Genomic DNA, 14,935 nt, shown 5'->3' with positions numbered 1-14,935 from the left:
TAGATCTTGGTTTTAATATCTATTTTACAGATGGAAAAACACAAGTCCTAAAAGGTGAAGGCATCATTTGTCCAAATTCCTTTAGTCAGTGGGGAAGGAAGAGGGCTTCAACCAGAGATAGAACTTGCCCATAGCAGAATGAGTTCCATTCCTGGCACCCCATATGTTCCTTTAATTTTCATACCCTGCAGCGTTCAGGAGTTACTCTTGGCTCTGTGCTCAGAAGTCGCTCCTGGCAGGCATGGGGAACCATATGAGATGTCGGAATTTGAACCAGAGTCCATCCTGTGTTGGCTACATAAGCAAACGCCTTACCACAGCTTTATTGCTCTAGCCCCCCATTATGTTCCATTGAGCACAGAGCCAGAAGTAAGCCCTGAACACCTCTGGGTGTGGGGGAAAAAGGCAAAACATTGGGGCTCATCCCATGTTACCTTGGGGCTAGTATTAAGGCAAGTGACAAATTCTAAGTGGCCCCTGGAATAGCTCCTGACATATCTGAGAAAACTGTGGCTCAGGGCCCAGGGTTGGGCTTGTCTTCTATGCCCTCCAAGACTGTTGGGACAAGAGCAGAGATACTCCCCTTCGGCTCCTCACTGCATCCCACATCTCCAGGGGCTTCTGGGGGAGGGGCAGGTACAGCTGGGTTTTGGGAGCTTCTAACTTAAGGGTTCTCAGCAGTGACTCACACTCTTCCCCCAGTTCCTTGGCCAGAACTCTTCTCACGAGATCTACTAGACTGGGCTCTATTTTAAGTCCAGAAAGTTGGACAGCCGAGGGGGTAACAATGGTGGCTTTGAAAAGGCCACTCCCCCATTCCAGGGCCTCTGAGATGAGCTTTCAGACTGATTCACCACCTCCAAGACACGGCTCCCCTGGCATTCGCCCCTTCCCTGTTTTCATCCCCCAGACCATGCCCTCTCTTGGCATTGTCCCCAGCCACCTGTCTGTCCCACAGACCCAAAGCACTCTGCCCAACAGTACCCCTAGCACCTATGAGACTGGGGCCCACAACCCAGTGACTCCTTGTTTAGAAGAGGCCAGCTGGATTTGCAGCCTTTCTGCTGACTCCAAGACTGGGGTGGGGGAAGAGGCCATTGAACACCACCCCTGAGATTTCCAGGGTCCTCAGAGGCCAGAGCATCACACCCACCCCTGCCACATCATGCCCCTATTTCCCTTTCTGCAGTCTCAGGGCCTGTCTGCCACCTTCTTCTTCATTCTTGTGTTTGTTTTTGCACCCCTCAGCCTGCTGCTTCTCATCTAGCTCAAAATCCTGGCAGGTGGGGCCAGAGAGATAGCATGAAGGTAGGGCGTTTGCCTTGCATGCAGAAGGACGGTGGTTCGAATCCAGGTATCCTATATGGTCCCCTGAAACTGCCAGGAGTGATTTCTGAGTGTAGAGCCAGGAGTAACCCCTGAGTACTGCCGAGTGTGACCCAAAAACAAACCAAAAAAATTCTGGCAGGAGAGTGGACTTCAGGGGTCTCGCCCCAGACTAAGAGCTCCTGCCTCAGAAATGGGGAAGTGGTGGTACGGGAGCGGGGGATTAGACCCAGGTTCTGACAATTACTAACTTAATCCAACTTGGTTGGGCCACCTGGCCCCTAAACCTGGGTTTCCTCTCAGGAGAGATGGACCCACCAAGCTTCCAATAAGTTTTCTTTTATTTATTTTGTTTGTTTTTTTGGATCACATCTGGCAGCAGCTCCCAGGTGTTACTCCTGGCTCTATGCTCAGAAATCGCTCCTGGCAGGCTCAGGGGACCATATGGGATGCCAGGATTCAAACCACCGTCTTTCTGCATGCAAGTCAAATGCCCTACCTCCATGCTATCTCTCCAGCACCCCAATAAGTTTTTAAAGAAGAATGGGGACTGGGACCTGCTTCCTAGGCTCAGCCTCTACTCATGGGATTGTGGGAGCCAGTGCTAGTTCCCCTAAGAAAATCCTCAGCGGCCTGTTTCTTCCTACAGATGCCTATGGAGGAGTAGGGTGGTCCGGGCAGAGGCAATGCTCCTTGCCCAATATCATGCTCTCCTGTGGGCATCTATTACTCTGGGCCCTGGCTGCCTCCCAGGCCCCTTGGTTCCCTGGGAAACTGCCACTGGTGCACAGTCACTTTAGAGAGGAGAGGAGAGGAGGGGCCTGAGCCTCTGGTTAGTCACTTGCTTTGCAAGTGGCTGACACTGGTTCAGTCCCCAGCACCGCAAATGATCCGGCAAGCACCACCAGGGGTCACTCTTGAGCACTGCCAAATGTGGCCAAATCCCCCCACTCCAAAATAAGATCCTGTCATTCCTTTTCCTCAAAACTCAAACCCAGTCCCTCAACCCGCCTTCTTAGAGACATTGTGTTGACAACAGTCACATTATTCCAGTGACTCATTGGGTTTGCAGTGAGAGCTTTTTCCCATGGATGCCGCCCCACTAGCTGGCCCTTTCCTTCTGCCACTAGCACAATGCAGGCTTCGGGAACACGCAAAAGCTGGGTGGGTTAAATGTCATCTGTTTGGATCCCACCCAGCTGTCTAATCTTGAAAGCACTGTGAGTCGGTGTCGAGTAACAAAGTGTGGATTCTGCCCCCATGGCAGCTGCAAATTTCCTGAGCAGAGCGTGTGTGTTCTCAGGCTAAATTATGAAAACTGAAGTCCACCAGCCAGGGGAGAAGGACTGAGTCCAGAGCCCAGCACAGAGGCCCCAATGAATCTCCCTGATTGACATCCACCTACATGCATCTAGTAGGGTGAGGACAGGGTCCCAAAAATGGGTGTGGAGGAAGAATGCAATGAGTGCCTCCCTGCAGCCAAACTCACAGCAGAAACCACCGGTGTCAGAATGGAGCAGAAGAAAAAATGACAGTAATCAGACTTGTGCTCTCGTGTCTTGTTTGTAAGTACTTGGGATTCATCCCAAATACTATGAAAGAAAGGAAAAAGAAAGGAAAAAGAAAGAAAGAAAGAAAGAAAGAAGAAAGAAAAGAAAGAAAGAAAGAAAGAAAGAAAGAAAGAAAGAAAGAAAGAAAGAAAGAAAGAAAGAAAGAAAGAAAGAAAGAGTTAAGAAAGAGGGCCCGGAGAGATAGCACAGCGGCGTTTGCCTTGCAAGCAGCCGATCCAGGACCAAAGGTGGTTGGTTTGAATCCCGGTGTCCCATATGGTCCCCTGTGCCTGCCAGGAGCTATTTCTGAGCAGACAGCCAGGAGTGACCCCTGAGCAATGCCGGGTGTGGCCCAAAAACTGAAAGAAAGAAAGAAAGAAAGAAAGAAAGAAAGAAAGAAAGAAAGAAAGAAAGAAAGAAAGAAAGAAAGAAAGAAAGAGAGAGAGAGAGAGAGAGAGAGAGGAAGGAAGGAAGGAAGGAAGGAAGAAAGAAAGAAAGAAAGAAAGAAAGAAAGAAAGAAAGAAAGAAAGAAAGAAAGAAAGAAAGAAAGAAAGAAAGAAAGAAAGAAAGAAAGAGTTAAGAAAGAGGGCCCGGAGAGATAGCACAGCGGCGTTTGCCTTGCAAGCAGCCGATCCAGGACCAAAGGTGGTTGGTTTGAATCCCGGTGTCCCATATGGTCCCCTGTGCCTGCCAGGAGCTATTTCTGAGCAGACAGCCAGGAGTGACCCCTGAGCAATGCCGGGTGTGGCCCAAAAACTGAAAGAAAGAAAGAAAGAAAGAAAGAAAGAAAGAAAGAAAGAAAGAAAGAAAGAAAGAAAGAAAGAAAGAAAGAGAGAGAGAGAGAGAGAGAGAGAGAGAGAAAGGAAGGAAGGAAGGAAGGAAGGAAGGAAGGAAGGAAGAAAGAAAGAAAGAAAGAAAGAAAGGAAGGAAGGAAGGAAGAAAGGAAGAAAGAAAGAAAGAAGAAAGAAAAAGAAAGAGAGAGAGAAAGAGAAAGAAAAGAAGGGGGGGCCGGAGAGATAGCATGGAGGTAAGGCGTTTGCCTTTCATGCAGAAGGTCATCGGTTCGAATCCCGGCGTCCCATATGGTCCCCTGTGCCTGCCAGGAGCAATTTCTGAGCACGGAGCCAGGAATAACCCCTGAGCACTGCCGGGTGTGACCCCCCCAAAAAAAAAAAAAGAAAGGAAGAAAGAAAGGAAGGAAGAAAGAAAGAAGGAAGAAAGAAAGAGAAAGAAAGAATGGAAGAAAGAAAGAAAGAAAGAAAGAAAGAAAAAGAAAGAAAGAAAGAAAGAAAGAAAGAAAGAAAGAAAGAAAGAAAGAAAGAAAGAAAGAAAGAAAGAAAGAAAGAAAGAAAGAAAGAAAGAAAGAAAAAAGAAAGAAAGAAAGAAAGAAAGAAAGAAAGAGGGGCCGGGCGGTGGCGCTAAAGGTAAGGTGCCTGCTTTGCCTGCGCTAACCTTGGACGGACCGCGGTTCGATCCCCCGGTGTCCCATATGGTCCCCCAAGCCAGGAGCAACTTCTGAGCACATAGCCAGGAGTAACCCCTGAGCGTTACTGGGTGTGGCCCAAAAACCAAAAAGAAAGGAAGGAAGGAAGGAAGGAAGGAAGGAAGGAAGGAAGGAAGGAAGGAAGGAAGGAAGGAAGGAAGGAAGGAAGGAAGGAAGGAAGGAAGGAAAGAAAGAAGAAAAGAAAGAAAAGAAGAAAGAAAAGAAAGAAGAAAGAAAAAAAAGAAAGGCACCAGAGAGATAGCACAGCAGTAAGGCTTTTGCCTTGCATGGGACCGACCCGGGTTCAATTCCTGGCATCCCATATGGTTCCCTCAGCCTGCCAGGAGCTATTTCTGAGCAAAGAGCCAGGAGTAGCAACTGAGAGCCACCGGGTGTGGCTCAGAAAGCAAAAAAAAAAAAAAAGAAAAGAAAAGAAAAAAAAGAGGGGGGAAAGAGAGAGAAAGAGAGAAAGAAGAAAGAAAAAGAGAAAGAAAGAGAAAGAAAAAAGAAAGAAAGAGAAGGGCCCGGAGAGATAGCACAGCGGCGTTTGCCTTGCAAGCAGCCGATCCAGGACCAAAGGTGGTTGGTTCGAATCCCGGTGTCCCATATGGTCCCCCGTGCCTGCCAGGAACTATTTCTGAGCAGACAGCCAGGAGTAACCCCTGAGCACCGCTGGGTGGGCCCAAAAACCAAAAAAAAAAAGTAAAAGAAAGAGAGAAGGAAGGAAGGAAGGAAGGAAGGAAGGAAGGAAGGAAGGAAGGAAGGAAGGAAGGAAGGAAGGAAGGAAGGAAGGAAGGAAGGAAAAGAAAGAATGATTGGGACCCTATGAGAAAGAGCTGAGGGTACTCAGATGGTCAAGATTGGCTTCACTGCCTGCCCATGGAAAATCAAGAAACTGTATGCACACCCCAAGGAGTGCCTGGGCACCCCGAGTTCTTGTGGAGGAAGAATGACCACTTTGGTCACGTGTTTGCTAGCTGGGCATCTTGACTAGCAGTCTGGGTAAGACTGGAATTCCACTTGGCACCTGGGCTCACCCTCTCTGTTCATGAAGCCAGGGCCTCCATGTTGGTGCCAAACCAGTTGTGCCTCTGAATTGGGGAGCCATATCAGGGCACGGGAATTCTACAATGAAGGTGGTCCAATCCCATTGCCTCTGGAGACCCCATCAATCTGAACACTAAAGAGAGTTGTGGGCTGTGGGGCTGGAGCAATAGCACTGCAGGTAGGGTGTTTGTCTTCCATGTGGCTGACTAGGGACTGACCCAGGTTTGATCCCCAGCATCCTGTATGGTCCCGTGGCCTGCCAGAACTGATTTCTGAATGCAGAGCTAGAAGTAGCCCCTGAGCACCACATACACACACACACACACACACACACACACACACACACACAAAAACAAAGTTGAGGGCTGGAGCAATAGCACAGTGGGTAGGGTGTTTTCCTTGCATGTGGCCATCCTGGGTTCAATGTCAGGTATGTCAGCCATTCCATATGGTCCCCCAAACCTTCCAGGAGTAATTTCTGAGTGCAGAGCCAGGGGTAAGTGCTGAATGACTCTGGATGTACCCCAAAACAAATAATAATAATAATAATAATAATAATTATAATAATAATAATATAAAATAAGTGAAATAAAAAGAAAGAAAAAGTTGCATGGCGCCATCCAGCAGACCAGAAGTTGGCAGACTCGAACCTAGAGAGCCATCTTGTCCACATACTCCCCAAGAAGCAGCTTTTACATGACACAAACATGAAAGCTCATTATTGAGGCATACTGCAGGCTGGTGGGCTCCAGAGTGGGCAATAAATTCATTCATGGGCTACAACCCCAAGAAACACCCAGTATCTGCAATCAAGTAAATATCTACTTCTGAATAAGAGGCCAGACATTCTTGGACTTACTTGAGTTTGAGGACCACACTCAGTGATGCTCAGGGGCTATACCAGGCTTATGTAAGGGATAGAAGGATGTCATTTCCAGTGGTATTCAAGGACCACGTTGTGCTGGGGACTGAACCCAGGCCTCCTGCTCTCGGTCTATTAAGCCATCTCTCTAGCCCCTGATCTAAGATTTGGATGAGGGGGTTGGGGGAAATCAAAATAAGGGCACTCTTCCCTGCCCTAAGGGGTTTTCTGGGTTGGGGTCAGAGTTCAGCTCTCACTTAAGGGCTTATTTCAGTCCTTAACAGCCACCATCAGCTGCAATCTTGGGGATGCTACCCATATCGAGTGTAAGAAAGACCATGATGGGGCCAGAGAGATAGCATGGAGGTAGGGCATTTTCCTTGCATGCAGAAGGTTGGTGGTTCGAATCCTGGCATCCTATATGGTCCCCCAAACCTGCCAGGAGCAATTTCTGAGCATAGAGTCAGGAGTAACTCCTGAGCGCTGCTGGGTGTGACCCAAAACAACAACAACAACAACAACAACAACAAACAAAAAAGAAAGACCTTGATACTTCCTGGAGCTGCTGGAGCTTGATCCAAGGGCCAACTTGATACACATGTCTCTCAAAAATCACAATATGACCCCCTTTCTTTTTTTTGGTTTTTTGGGCCACACCCGTTGGACACTCAAGGGTTACTCCTGGCTATGTGCTCAGAAATCGCTCCTGGCTTGGGGGGGCCATATGGGAAGCCGGGGGATCGAACCACGGTTCGTCCTGTGCTAGCGCTTGCAAGGCAGACACCTTACCTCTAGCGCCACCTTCCCGGCCCCGACCCCCCTTTTTTTGTGCCACACCGGTGGCACTCAGGAGTTACTCCTGATAGGTTCAGAGGACTATATGAGATGTCAGAGATCTAACCTGGGTCAGCTGTATGCAAGGCAAATAAATGCCTTACCTGCTGTGCTATTGCTCCAACCCCTGAACTCCCATCTTTTTTTTTTTTTTTGGTGGCTTTTGGGTCACACCCGGCAGTGCTCAGGGGTTACTCCTAGCTCCATGCTCAGAAATTGCTCCTGGCAGGCACCGGGGACCATATGGGATGCCGGGAATTCCTGAACCGATGACCTTCTGCATGAAAGGCAAACGCCTTACCTCCATGCTATCTCTCTGGCCCCTGAACTCCCATCTTTTTAATTCTACCCCTAGCTACTTCTCACTCCTAGAAGAGAAACTTTCTAAATTTTTTGTTTTTTGTTTGTTTGTTTTTTGTGGTTTTTGGGTCACACCCGGCAGTGCTCAGGAGTTATTCCTGGCTCCAGGCTCAGAAATTGCTCCTGGCAGGCACGGGGGACCATATGGGACACCAGAATTCGAACCGATGACCTCCTGCATGAAAGGCAAACGCCTTACCTCCATGCTATCTCTCCGGCCCCTGTTTGTATGTTTTTGTTGTCTTTTTGTTTTGGAGCCACACCAGTGATACTCAGGGTTACTCCTGGCTATGCGCTTGGAAATTGCTCCTGGCTCGGGGGACCATACGGGATGCTGGGAGATCAAACCGTTCAAGGCAAACACCCTACCACTGCACCAATGCTCTGGCCCATAGAAGAGAAACTTTCATGTCTTAGAGAAGCCAGGCATTCGTGTCTGAATAGGGCACAGTTGCCCCCACTTGGGGGTGACCCAGTTCCTGTTCAGCCCTTCCTTTCCGGAGCATTCTGAAGATCTGGCCAGCATCGCACAGCCATCGATACTGAGCTAGGCTGCCAGACTCTCCCTTTCTCAAGAGTGGGTCTGGTGCTACTTCCCTTCTCCCTGGCTTCTGAGGTCTCACTGGCTCCAGGCCAGCACCATCTCAGGAAGAGGCAGGGCTTGGACTCAAGCCCAAGCTGGCTAAAGTGAGGCCCCTGTGACCCGTTTTCCCTGGTTCCCAGGGCCAGCTCTAGAGACCTCTCAATCCAGCTGGGAGAGGCATATGGTAGGTGCTTGCTTGGGTAAAATGGGGGAGGGTGTCCAGAAAAAGCCAGCAGTGCTTGTGTTCTCAAAATAAAAATGGGAAAGTCGAAACTGGAGAGATAGCATGGAGGTAAGGCGTTTGCCTTTCATGCAGAAGGTCAGTGGTTCGAATTCCAGCATTCCATATGGTCCCCTGAGCCTGCCAGGAGCGATTTCTGAGCATAGAGTCAGGAGGAACCCCTGAGCGCTACCGGGTGTGGCCCAAAAACCAAAAAAAGAAAACAAAAAAGGGAAAGTCTAGAGGTCCTTGTCCAAGGCCCCCAGGTGAGCAACTTTCCCCTCTGGATCCAGCCTCTGAGGCAGCACCTGCTCGCCCCACCAGCACTGTCACAACTGCTAGGGCCTAAGAGAAGGGCTGGGGAGAGGGTCAGAGCGATAGCGTGGCACTGGGCGTTTGCCATTCACACAGCTGATCCAGTACAGACTTCGGTTCAATCCCTAGTGTCCCATATGGTTCCCTGAGACAGGAGCAATTTCTGTGCACATAGCCAGGAGTAACCCCTGAGCGTCACTGGGTATGGCCTAACCCCCCCCCCCCAAAAAAAAAAAAAAAAAAAAAAGAAGGGCTGAGGAGCTGAGTGCCTGGCCTATGGGGAAGAAGAGGCAGGCCTGGCCAGGTCCTGGGCATCTAGGAAAGTCAGTCCAGCATGTGGTGGCCCTACCTCCTACTCCTGGGAACGAGGGGCCCTGCTGGACTCTGAGAGGTGGCCCAGGAGGGCAGTTCACCCTGAGAGAAAGAGGGGCAGAACCCAGAGTTCCAGTGGTGATGTCCATGCCGCCTGCACTCTACCCAACTCTCCTTCATTCTGGCATTCCTCCCCTTGGTTCTGACCAGCTCCTGCCCTCCGGCCCCTAAGCCCTGCAGGGTATTGCCATGGGCAGGGGTGAAGTTGCAGAGCCTGATTCTGGGCACTGGGCCCCTGAATAAAGGGAGGGTGAGGAGGTGGCAGGAAGTGGGGATCACAGCTATCAGGTGGGGGAAATTCTCCCCGAGAATGAGTCTCTAATTTCCTAGGATGTCTGGATCGTGGACAGAAGAAGTGGAGAGCTTGGGGTCCTGGATCCACTAGTGAAGGATGATGGAGAGTCTTCAGGGAGTAAAGTATCACCCAGATCCTGTGACTGGGGAGGAGGGCCGGGTTCCAGGGGTTCATAAGATCCTGTGGGCTTGTGCAGGGGGTCTCCGGCCTCCCTCTTGGGCCTGACCCTGCACCACACACATGACAGTGCTGCTGTGCACTGGAGGATAATGTCGAGGCCTGGGAGAGAAGAATGCGGGCAGCTGCAGTTGTGGGATGCACCATGCAGCATGCAGCATGCACAGAGCAGCAGCTGCCCATGTCTGACTCACAGGAGCTGCCACTAGTCTGGCCCCTCTGTCACCTGGCCTCCCAGCTGTCCCATCTGTGCCACATACACCAGCAGGACTCTGCCCACTGCCCACCCACAGGAACTCCAAACAGGAAGAGGGAGCAGCTGGGGCAGTCAAGGAGGGAGTTGTAGCTTTGAGTGACCTGGCTGCGCTCCTCCGAGCCGGGGCTGTACTGAGGTTTCTTTCCTTTTCTTTTTTTAAACTTTATTTTTATTGATTGATTGATTGATTGGTTGGTTGTTGGGCCACACCCAGCAGCGCTCAGGGGTTACTCCTGGCTCTGTATTCAGAAATCACCCCTGGCAGGCTGGGGGATGATATGGGTGCCAGGAATCGAACCAGATCCCTCCTGGGTAGGCCACATGCAAGGCAAACGCCCTACCGCTGTGCTATCTCTCCGGCCCTGTACTGAGGTTTATGGCCAAACCTCAGCCACTTGGGACTTCCTGGGCTCAGCTGCTCACTAACCCCCTTAAGGGACCTTCAACCTGGTCCTCTTCCTCTAGGCCAGAGAGGGAAGAACTGAGGGGCTGCATGACCTTGGAAATGACTGAAGCTCTGCCCAGGTGAAGATGGGGTGGAGAGATGGTATTCAGAGAGACACACATGTCTGGCTGCATAACATGCTGGGTTCTGTCCCCATCACTGTATGGACCCCAGAGCAGAGCCTGATGCAGCCCTGGTAGCCCCCAGCATCACCTTGGGGGCCCAGACAACAGCCCAGAGCAGTGCAGACACACAACAGGAGCTTAGGACATGCTTGCAAAGAAGAGCTTCAGGAGCATGAAGCAACAGGCCCACAGACAGGGAAAACTGTCCCCTTCTCCTCAGGGCCTAAGTAGAGCCCTCTCTTTTGACTTTTTCATCTTATTTCATCTTTGAAGTATACTTTTATTTTATTTTTTTTTTTGGGCCACACCCAGCGGTGCTCAGGGGTTACTCCTGGCTCTAAGCTCAGAAATCACTCCTGGCTGGCTTGGGGGACCATATGGGATGCCGGGATTTGAACCACCATCCTTCTGCATGCAAGGCTACCTCTATGCTATCTCTCTGACCCCTGAACTGTACTTTCTTTTGTTTTGTTTTGTTTTTGTTTTTGGGCCACACCCGGCGGTGCTCAGGGGTTACTCCTGGCTGTCTGCTCAGAAATAGCTCCTGGCAAGCATGGGGGATCATATGGGACACCGGGATTTGAACCAACCACCTTTGGTCCTGGATCGGCTGCTTGCAAGGCAAACGCCACTGTGCTATCTCTCCGGGCCCTGAACTGTACTTTCTAATTCCCAAAAGTGCAGGATTTTTTAGGAGCTCCATCTGGGGCTTTAAGGTTTCGTTTGTGATTTTTTTTTTTTTTTAGTTTTTGTTTTTTGGGGTCACACCTGGCTGTGCTCAGGGGTTATTCCTGACTCTGCCCTCAGAAATGGCTCCTGGCAATTTCTCAGGGAATCGGGGGACCATATGGGATACTGGGAATCAAACTAGAAGTTTTCCTTGCTGGATTGACCCCTTGCAAGGCAAATGCCCTACCGCTGTGCTATTGCTCTGGCCTCTATTATTAATCATTCTTTGTAGCTACTGCACTATCCTTGCAAAAGTTGTGCATTCTCCAAGTGTGGGTCCCAGGGTTCTAGAAGAGTCTATTTGATCAGGATTTGTCCTGTTTCACTTTGCTTTGTTTTGTTTTGGTGGGGCAACACCTTGCAATGCTAAAGAATCATTTCTGGGGCTGGAGAGCTAGCACAGCAGTAGGGTGTTTGCCTTGCATGCAGCCGAAAGGTGGTTTGAATCCCCGCATCCCATATGGTCCCCCGAGCCTGCCAGGGATGATTTCTGAGTGCAGAGCCAGGATTAACCCCTGAGCGTCGCTGGGTGTGACCCAACCCCCCCCCCCAAATCGTTTCTGGCTGGGACCATACAGGATGCCAGGGATCAAACCCCATTTGGCCATGTGAAAGGCAAACACCCTTCCCACTATGCTATCATTCCAGTGGCTCAGTCTTATTTCCTTGACTCTCATGAGAATTCGTCCCTGCCTTTCCCTTTGAAGTAGCAGGAAAACATGGTCTAATCTCCTGTTAAGATTACTGTTTCTCTCTCTCCCTTGTATCTCTTTATTATTTTTCCTTGTATTGTTCTGTATTTTGAGGTTCCTTTATAAACACACATAATCGCAATATTATGAATTTTCCTGACAAGTCAAGCCTAGTCTTTATAAAACATTTTCTTTAGGCTTGTAATAATGTGGACCTTATTTTTCCTGCTATTGACACAGCTCTGTGGGTTTCCTTTGGTTGATTGTTTGCACAGTATAGCTTTTTCCATCCTTTAATTTTTTTAAATCTTTTTTTGTTTTTTGGTTACACCCAGCTGTGCTCAGGGCTTATTCCCAGTTCTGTGCTTGGTGGTCTCTCTGCTGTGCCTGGAGGGCCATATATGGTGCTGGGATTGGGTCAGAGTTGATTTTATGAACAGCAAACACCCTACCCATTGTACTTCTCATCTTCCCATCCATCTGATGTTCTTTTGTTTTTTATTTTTTTATTTTTGGGTTAACCCGGTGTCACTCAGGGGTTACTCCTGGCTTTGCACTCAGAAATTGCTCCTGGCAGGCTCGGGGGACCATATGGGATGCCTGGGATTGAACCAGGGTTTGTCCTAGGTCAGCTTCTTGCAAGGCAAACACCCTATTGTTGTGCTATCCCTCTGGCCCCTGTTTTTTAATCTTTTTTTGCATTTTGCTTTTAGTTCTGGGTTCATACCTGGCAGTGTTCAGGGCTTATTCCCAGCTCTGCATTCAGTGACCACTCCTGGCGGAGCTCAGGGGAGCATATGGGATGTTGGGAATCACACGTGTAAAGCAAAGCGCCTTACTTGCTGTCCTATTCTACACACACGGCACAAATGGGAGCAAATGGTGCAGGAATAGACTCCATGGTCTTCAGTGTGCTCTGTATTTGCTTCACCCCTTGAACTACATCCCTTTGGTATATATATAATTTTATTTATTGGTTTTTGGGTCACACCCAGCAGTGCTCAGGGATTACTCCTGGCTCTACGCTCAGAAATTGCTCCTGGCAGGCTCAGGGGACCATATGGGATGCTGGGATTCGAACCACCGTCCTTCTGCATGCACGCCTTGTCTCCATGCTATCTTCTCCCCATTTGGTATACATATATTTTGTTTTTGGGCCACACCCAGTGTTGCTCAGGGGTAACTCTTGGCTGTCTGCTCAGAAATAGCTCCTGGCAGGCACGGGGGACCATATGGGACACTGGGATTCGAACCAACCACCTTTGGTCCTGGATCGGCTGCTTGCAAGGCAAACGCCGCTGTGCTATATCTCCGGGCCCCAGGGAAGTTCACTATTTTAGCGCATAATTTAGTGCCTTCTGCACTGTGTAGCTAAATTTAGGTGTACTGGAAGTCAGTTTATTTTTTTTTTTGTTATTTTTTGTTTGTTTGTTTTGGGGTCAAACCTGGTGGTGCTCAAGGGTTACTCCTGGCTCTGCACTCAGAAATCGCTCCTGGCAGGCTTGGGGGACCATGTGGGATGCCAGGATTCAAACCAACGTCTGTCCTGGATCAGCTGCATGCAAGGCAAATGTCCCACTGCTGTGCTATTTCTCTGGCCCCTGGAAGTCAGTTGTTTATCATTATCATTATTATTATTATTATTATTATTATTATTATTATTATTGTTTTGTTTTTGTTTTTTGAGCCACACCCAATGATTCTCAGGGGTTACTCCTGGCTCTGCGCTCAGAACTCACTCCTTACTTGAGGGACCATATGGGACGTGGGAGGATCAAACCGCAGTCTGTTCTAGGTCAGCGCCCTACTGCTGCGCTATTGCTCAGGCCCCATGTTTATTATTTATTATTTTTCATTTGTTTTATTGTCTTGGAGCCAGAATGAACCCAGAGTCTCATATGTGCAAAACCCATTGGGGCCAGAGCAATAGCACAGTGCCAGGGTATTTGCCTTGCACAAGGCTGACTCAGGATGAACCCAGGTTCGATCCCTGGCATCCCATATGGTCTCCTAAGCCTGCCAGGAGTGATTTCTGAGTGTAGAGCCAGGAGTAACCCCTGAGTGCCACTGGATGTGGCCCAAAAACAAAGGAAGGGAGGAAGGAAGGAAGGAAGGAAGGAAGGAAGGAAGGAAGGAAGGAAGGAAGGAAGGAAGGAAGGAAGGGATGGAGGGAGGAAGGAAGGAGCTGCAGCAACAGCACAGTGGTAGGGCATTTGCCTTGAAAATGGTACAAACATAGGGCCGGAGAGATAGTATGGAGGTAAGGCATTTACCTGGCATCCCATATGGTCACCCGAGCCTGCCAGGAGCAATTTCTGAGTGTAGAGCCAAGAGTAAACCCTGAACGCTGCAGGGTGTGACCCAAAAGCCAAAAATAAAATAAAATAAAAGGGCAAGGAGCCCTCCTAGGTGTTGCCACACGAAGTCCTACACCCACAGGCTCCCTTGCCCCCGGCCCCTCATGGGGTCAGCTGCCTACCAGGGACATTTATCCAAGGACTCCCAGTGTCTTGGGATCTCAGGGCATGGCTCTGTGGCACAGCTGTGTCTTTTCCTGACTCAGTAACTCAGCCTTGGACCCTTCTCAGGCCACTTTCTCATTCTGAGCTGTGCACAGGGCTTTGGGGTCAGAGAATTGATTGCTGATGACATAGGAGGTCGCTCCTGATTGCCAGGGTTTGTGCCCATGGGACTCTGGGCAGCAGTTCATAGATCACTCTATTCTTTGCATTTCACAGATGGGGAAACTGAGGCTGGGGTCGTGTAGGGGTGCTCTTCAGAGATAGTTTGAGCTTCACCACACATTTCTTGGGCACCTAATTTTGCCAGGTACCCAAGGCTGTATCCTTCCTGTGTCACTCTGATAGCCCCTGAGGCCTAAGTCTTGGTGGGTGGTGAGGACAGCGCAGAGGCCAGGAGTTATTGAGTTCTTTTGTTTGTTTGTTTTGTTTTGTATTTTGGGCCCCAACCTGCAGAGCTCAGAGGTTACTCCTGGCTCTGTGCTCAGAAATGACTCTTGGCAGGATCAGGGGACCCTATGGGATGCCAGGAATTGAACCCAGGTCAATCCTGGGTCAGCTGTGGCAAGGCAAACGCTCTACCACTCTGCTATCTCACTGGCCCCCCAGTTATTGAGTTCTAACCTTGGTTTGGTTTCTCTGCAACCCTCTAGTCCAGGAGGCTTCGTCTCGGCTCCCTCTGGCTGTCCCCTGGGATGGCTCCAGGATTGCGGGGAGCTGACAGCACTCAGCGGGCGAGTTGGAG

Source organism: Suncus etruscus, chromosome 5, assembly GCF_024139225.1.
Source record: "Suncus etruscus isolate mSunEtr1 chromosome 5, mSunEtr1.pri.cur, whole genome shotgun sequence".
Lineage (NCBI taxonomy): Eukaryota > Metazoa > Chordata > Mammalia > Eulipotyphla > Soricidae > Suncus > Suncus etruscus.
The sequence above is the reverse complement of the archived record's forward strand: the minus strand, read 5'-3'. Positions refer to the sequence as shown.